Source organism: Pelmatolapia mariae, linkage group LG3_W, assembly GCF_036321145.2.
Source record: "Pelmatolapia mariae isolate MD_Pm_ZW linkage group LG3_W, Pm_UMD_F_2, whole genome shotgun sequence".
Lineage (NCBI taxonomy): Eukaryota > Metazoa > Chordata > Actinopteri > Cichliformes > Cichlidae > Pelmatolapia > Pelmatolapia mariae.
In genome coordinates this window covers 64,474,326-64,482,283 of record NC_086229.1, presented here as the reverse complement: position 1 = coordinate 64,482,283, position 7,958 = coordinate 64,474,326, and positions in this window count along the sequence as shown.

The following is a 7,958-nucleotide window of genomic DNA, read 5'->3' as shown; positions in this document are numbered from 1 at the left end:
ATCAGATAGATTAATTTTTATTTTGTCCCTTTGTTGTTTCAGCAACATTAAATTTAAAAACTGTACGTTTGAGTTAAAATGTATATTTATAATTTTAATAAATGACAAAAAAGCATGAACATTTTTTTGTATCGAAAAAATATCGAACCGTGACACCAAAGTATCGAACCGAACCGTGAATTTTGTGTATCGTTGCACTCCTAATATATATATATTTAATTGAGCCATTAGGGTAAGAAGGGACCAGCTGGCGTCTGAAGCATTTGAGTTGCCAGTAATATTACAAAAACACTAATCAGAAGTTAACCTAACCTAAGTCTTTAAACTGTGGGAGGACACCTACACAGACACTAACCACGCCACCCTTGTGACATTTCTGCTGTCAGATATAAATTATAAATGATTCGATTTTATATTTTTTAACACTTCTCACCACATCCACACTTTTCTGCAAAGCCTGTACTGACATTAAAGTAGCCACAAACTTTAGACTCTTCTTCACACAAGTTTTATGTGAAATGGAGCTTCTAGAGTTATTTTAATGATTTACATCTATTTGCACTGACTACACTGTGATTATATAGAAAATTTCCACTGCATTCAAATAACAGAGTAAAGTCATGTGTCCACTGTGCAGCTGTGTTGATATAATGAGTGAATGATTTGAGCTTTTCACTGCCTGCTGTGTTTCCTCGACTCCTGAGCAAAGATAAAGAGTCAGTTCAGACCTGCAGTTGGTCCTCGTGGTGTTTTGAACTTGAATTCAGCCTGATTTGTTTTTCATGTCTTCTCCTCCATCATCAGTTATCAGGAGAGCAGACAGTCAAAGTACAAGAATTCAAACAAACACAGAGATTCTACTTACAGAGCAGACACAGCACAGATGTTTCCTTCATCGTCCTTCTCACTCATTTGAGCTTTTTTTCATTTCTCTCACTGACACCAAGTAAAGCCCGCCCTCTTCCTCTGAACACCAGCTTTCTATTGGTTCAAACACAGTCATGGGTAACTAAATTCTTATAAAAATTTAAGATATAAACTATAAACATGTATATTTTAATGCAATGAGCTTGCTCAGACATTTGGCAATTCACACAGATCTAAAGAAAACTCAGAAACAAGTCAGATGTCCTCTGCTCTCAGTGATCTGTAGTTTGGTTGATGAACAAATCCATGTCCATGTAGTTACGTCCCCCTCAGTGAGAGAGGCAGATATGAGCTGAAACACAGGAATCAAACCAGGGACGCTGCTGTTATGGAGCTGAACTGGAACCATTCAGACACTGAGGCCCTCTGAACACATTTTAATTACAGCTGTGCAGAGACACACTGATGACTGACTGGAACACTATGATTCACATTTTACATTCACACCATCCTCACACATGCTTTATATATGGCCACTAGAGGGGGATGTTGGAGTTTAAATACTAACATGGATACAAGCAGATCATCAAAGTGAGGTTTCAACACAACTGAGTTTGATGCTCTTTGATGTTTGCACAAGTACGTGACCAGCCTTAATATACAAGGAAAAATGTCTTCTGAAACACCTGTTGGGCTTTCTTTTTCCAAACTCTTCTAAAATCATATTAAAAACAAATATGTTGGACAGAATCAACTTTTTGGGATTTACTTATCTGGATGATTGAGCATGCACCAAGACCGCCATGTCTATGTTATGTTGTGTACTGGTAAAGGTAGCCTGACTCCATTTAGATCCAGTTGAACTTTGAAGTCATATTGTGAGCTGCTAACCTCCAGGTTTTACTTTAAAATTAAAGGCAACTTTTGGGGTATAAATATAGAAGAGTCTAAAAGAGGTGTGGCCACAGCTGAAAAACCCAAACCATGGAGAAAAGAGAACTCTGTAAACTACTTGTTTTTTTTTGTATCATTTCTGATTACTATGTTAAAAAGGAGTTAAAAACATTTTATATTTTTGCGCACCATATAACGGAACAGGTAGCTGTTCTGTCATGGTGTGCAGTCCTCGCCGGTTGACCGACATGTTTATCCCTAAAGTGGATTCTGTTCATCTGGACGTAGTGTTTTCAGTGGGAGAAATGTTTCGTCACTCATCCAAGTGACTTATTCAGCCTCAGCTGACTGCAGGTTTCCCCAGTCTCATAAACAGTACGTTACATAGTATAAATCCTGGCAATCCTCCTGGCACTTAACAGCGTACACTATGTTACTCTGTTTGTGTCGGGGGACCCGATCCTTGGGGTGGATCAATTTTTGGCGCAGCATGTTTTGGGGTTTAAAAGCCACAGAGACCCGGTATTTAGAAAAAATGCGTCTCAAATGCTCCGATACTCCTGACACATATGGGATCACTACAGGTTTTCGCTTGGGCAGCGGTTGTCCTTCTCTCCTGGATCGGCTGGAGCTTTCTTTAGGCGCCTTCCCAGTTTTGACAAAGGTCCAGCTGGGATAACCACATTTACTCAGGGCCTTCTTGATGTGCTGCTCTTCTGCCTCCCTGGCCGCTGTGTCAGTGGGGATGGTGTTTGCTCTGTGTTGTAGCGTCCTAATGACACCCAGTTTGTGCTCCAGTGGATGATGAGAGTCAAACCTTAAACCACAGAATGCTTGATCTGCTTCCTTCAGGCAGGAGGCTCCGGTCCATCCGGACCAAAACCTTTTGCCATAAGAACAGTTTCTTCCCCTCTGCTGTTGGATTCATAAATATTTACCATAAGACCTGCTCTGATTCAATCACATGCGGCACCTGTTCTTTTTTGCATTATAACCTGCATTCATGTATACATATCAATCTGTTTCTCACATTTTATTTTTATTCAAGTGTCTGTTTTATCGTATGTTTGCACAAAGTGCCATAGCAATTTCCTAATGTTGTAAATCTGCTCAACATTTGGCAATAAACCCTCTTCCTGATTTCTGACTCAGCTGAGACTGAAGAAGTCACTTTGATGAGAGACGAAACGTTTCTCCCACTGAAAATGTCCAGATGAACAGAATCACCCTTGATCGAGCATCAGGACTACCGTGTCTATGTTGTGTTCTGGTGATGGTAGACGGACTCCTTGATTTAGAACTAGTTGAAATGTGAGGTCATATTGTGAGCTGCTAACCTCCAGGTTAGCCTGCACTGTACAGGTAGTTGATCAAAAAAAGGCAGTTTTATCAATGTAATAGGGAGGAAGAATACAGAATAATGTAATTGACCAACTGTCCAACGATTCTGATATATTATCCACTACCTCTGAGAGACAGGTCTGTAATTATGAGAAGCAGAAACAGTTCACACATGGTTATATTTATTTTGGATTGATTCAAGGTGACAAAATATGCATCAACAGTTTCAGGAAGTCAGAGCATCTGATTGAAAAATAAAAACAAAGTACAGCCACAGGAAATGTTGGAATAAAACAAACAAACACACATTAAGTACTAACACATGTGGATCTTTGTTGGGAAAATATATAAAGGAAAGTAACAGTTGAACATTAACAGAGTGAAGAGTCTCCTTCATGGAAGGTAAAGTTCAATAAAGCTGAATCGTTCCAGGTCAAAGGGAGGAAATGTTGGACTCTGCAGCTACATAGAAATGTTTTTTTCTTTGGTTTCATTTAAATGTAATTACATTTAAAACGAGTCAAACACCAGCAACATGTGATCAAAGGATCCTGAATAATATCAGACAAATACTGTTTATATTCCAAACAACTTTGTCCTCTTTTCTGATGAAAAATGTAAATTAAATGCAAAATCTGGACGTGTCTGACAGGTACCTGCTAAATGTTTAATATTACTGATTTCTGTCTTTCCACATTTTCAATGACACGACTGAAAGCAAAGCACAAGAATCACAGTTAAGCTGACATTTCAAACAGGCTGAAATTAAGCAGGAGGCTGGTATGAATCCTGACTCTGTTGTTGTTTATTTTTTCTGTAGATCAAAAAACCAACAACACCAGTAAAAAGAAGAAGAGTAGGAACTGTCAGACCAACGATCAGTCCAACAGATCTATGTCTCCTCCTGTCTGACCTGCAGGTGAGAAACAGGTGTGAGGTGTCAGCTGTCAGGTAGGTGATGAGTGAAGAACAGAACAGAATCCATTTCCTCTTCAAACTGCTGTCAGACATTATCTACTGCACTCTGATCACATCACTCAGACCAGCTGCTTTCTACAAAGTCTCATCAACAACATCTTTAGAAACAAACATCAACAACCAGGAAGCAGCTTCACCTCTGATCACACACACACTCAACTCTACTCACTCACCTGGAGGATCAACTCTTAGATTGATGATGCTGATAGGGTCAACATCTAAAACAGCTCTCTTCCTGCGCTCTGCTCCTCTCTGGACGACGCGACACTCGTATTTTCCAGTATCATTAATCGTCACATCCTTCAGAATCAAAGACACGTCTCCATCCTTCATCTGTCTGTCCTGCAGATCCACCCGGTTCTTAAAAGATGGATGCTGTTGGTCTGGGTTGAGCCTCTCATCCCGGAACATAAGAACATATTTCTCTCCCAGGTCAGCTCTGCTCCACTCTAGAACAATAATGATGTTGTTGGTTGGAGCTCGACATGTCAAAGTGATGTTCTGTCCAGACTCAACTGTGATGTTTTTCTGATCTGAAAGAGGAAACAACACAGAGCAGAGAGGTTAAAGGTCAAAGTACAACCGCTCACTTCTACACCAGGCAATGAGAGTGAAGGTCACTAGTGTCGAACCTCATTTTTCACTGACAGTGCTTTAAAAGTTGTTATAATAGAAAGGTGTCTCACTTTGTTACCTGCCTACAATAAATAAGGAGCTAATTTTGAAGTGTAATAAGTGTTTGGTGCACAGGAGTTCTTAGAAATGCTTTAAGCATGAGATCTTTCTGGAAAGACTCCACATTTCCTGCAGCTTCACAAAACAGAAACATGTGCTGATAATAAGTGAACATAATGTGTGAGAGAAAGCAGCCTCTCATTATAAGACACTGTGAGTCTCTGCATGCTGCCTTCATGTAGCTACAGCTGTTTGTATACACTGAACAAAAAGCTTTGTAGCTGTATACTGACTCCTTACACTACAACACATCACACTGACACACACATTACACTTCTGTCTCTGTCACAGCTGGATAACAGAGACAGATGTTAAGTTTATACAGACTCCGCCCACCCATGTGTCACCTTCACAGCAGCATTAAAAACAGTAGCTTGTTATTTACTGTCTTAATTGCATTATAATTTTGATTTAACGACTCGATGGAAACAGCACTTAGTTATAGTTACATTACTTTTGCATTTCTCCACAATGTCGTCCGAGATCTCAAGTTACTGGTGAAACAGAAACTTTAGGCCACTAATCTCCTGTCTGTATACGTGTTGCTGTTTGGACAGCAAATGCAAAAGAGTTTCCATCCACTGCAAACATGTTTCCTGTTTGGTTCTCTAAAATGCCAAATGCACATCAATGGACGAGGATGACCTATGAGTGGGTTCAATGCTGATTGGGTGACGAGAGGGATATAAAAGAGATATCAAAACAAAACATGAGAAGCACAGAGTGGCTGCAGTGGACACCAGTTTTCACTTCAGCTCTGTGTTATAACTTGACTCTTCTCTTTGGTTGGCTGAAGATCAACAAACAGCACAATGAAGATTTGCCCACAGACCGGTTGTACCACATACACTGCCTCCATCAACAGCAAACACTGTGCAGGTCAGATGAGCCTTCCATCTGCCTTCATATTACTGCACTGAAGCATAAAAGCAGCATTAGAGTGGCACCTTCAGATGCCACTGCTTTGCTGCAGCAGCCTCTATTCAGAGGTGAACTAAAATATTATAACTGAAAGATACCCTCGGTATGTTGAACTCTGCAGTACAGGAGCCCGTGTGCAGCGTACTTAACAACTCGCAAATATGCATCAGTAGCAGTACAGATCAGTAGCCTCTTCCATCTGAAATGGGAAGTCAGATATTCCTGACTCTTAGTCAAAATTACTTTCAAATAGAATAGCTTTAATTTCTACTTCACCAACCTCAAGTTCACAGTCCAACGTGGCAGCAGTGCACACAAACAGTATCAAACCTAAAACGTGTAATCTGTACTTTCACTTTTGTGGTATTGTGTTAGCATTGTGCTGTATGGCTACTTACAGATGGAAAACCAACAGAATAACAAATCAGTGAGATCTCCAACATGTAACAGGTCTTTGGTGTCCATCCACATCCATGGACTCCACTTAGCTAGAAGCAACATAAATAGTGTTTTCTTTTCTTTTATGACTCGTACTGGAAGGAAGTTAGCTCAGGAGAGACGTCACAGTACAACCTCCATCAGACCTCTGAGGTTAAATAAGCGTAACAAGATTTAAAATTTTAAGCTTTTACTAATGTTTACAGGCACTGCTGCCATCTTGGACGGTGAATTCAGGATTATTGGGGATTTTCTCAGGTGGTATTTGAAAGCTGAATTTTGTACTGTAACTCGTTACTGGGTTACATAAAAATAATTCACACTCCATCTTAGTTTTTATGTCAGAGCGAAACTGAATTTGGTTTCTCATAGTTAAATCTCACCTGCAGAGACAAACACGAAGAGATCGACAAACAGCAAAGTGGAGAAACACAAAAAAGATGTTCGGCGAGACATTTCCGCAGCCTAGCTAGCTAACACTTCCACCCAAACATCAGCGGACGTCATATGGAGAAAGAGTGTACTATCATTTCATTTTTATTTATTTTTTTGTATAGTTTTCAATTATATTTATATTTTATAATATATTATAATCGTGGAGAGGCTGCAACAGCTCGAGACAAGAAAGAAATGAAAAGAAACAAAGAAGGCAAAAACAAAAAACTGAGTTCTACTTCCTGTCTTGACTTTTTCTACTGGAATAAAAGATCTGATGCAGAGTTTTTATCTAAGTGGTGACGCCTGCCGTTCAGGAGAAAACTGCAGAAAAATTGCTATTTGACGCAGTCATGTCAGGTTGATTTGGGTTCCAAAGATTCGTATTATTGGGTTTTTATTCACTGATGTGATGATGGGGAACTGGGGATTAACTTCTGAAAGTCACAGAGAAGCTTTGATATCTCAGTGAACTGCAGATAAAATTCGATAAAATCCAAACACTCAGATATGAAAGCTGTGCTAAGACTAGGCTAGCTTTCACTGAGAGTTTGGTTATCTGATAGCTTGGTCCATTTTTAAACATTTGAATATATTGAAAAAGTAATGAAAAGTAACATATCACTAGTTTATTAAACAGCAATGCCTAAGCAGTCCTTAGTTTTGAGAAAAAAAATATTTAATCTGTCCTGTTCTCTTTCTTACATCTTCTCTCCATGAGAAACAGTCCATCGCTGATGGATCAGAAACAGTGTTTTCTGATATTTGTTGACATGTAGAGCTGCCACAAATGAATATTTTGATAGTCCGCTTTATTAACTTGTCCGATTATTAACCACTCGCAAATATGCTTATTTGCAAATATGCTTATTTGCGAGTTACTATTAGTCGACTAATCATATCATGTATCCATTGGACGTAAAACGTACAGCTTACTGCACCAGCGTGCATCAGCTCTATCTATCTATCCTTAGCTTACAGCTTTAAGTCTTTAAGGCAGGGGTCAGCATCCTTTTAGATCCAAAGAGCCATTTGGACCTGGTTTCCGACCCCTGGTTTAAGGTATGTGCTAACTAAAAATAAAGACAAGATAATAGTTTAAAATTTTAATGTAATTTGCTGATTGTCTTGGTGGACTTTAATAAACTCAGCCATCTGCTCCTTGCTATCTAAAATATAACAGGACACCAGAGTATATTCTCGAGCATCTCACACTTCTGATAATCAGTTGTCTGCTTGACCTTTGGACACAGCTACGATACCGGACACTGCTGCTTCTTCTTTGGGGTTTAACGGCAGCTGGCATCCTTGTACATGCAGTGCTGCCATCTTCTGTTTCAGTCCTTTCT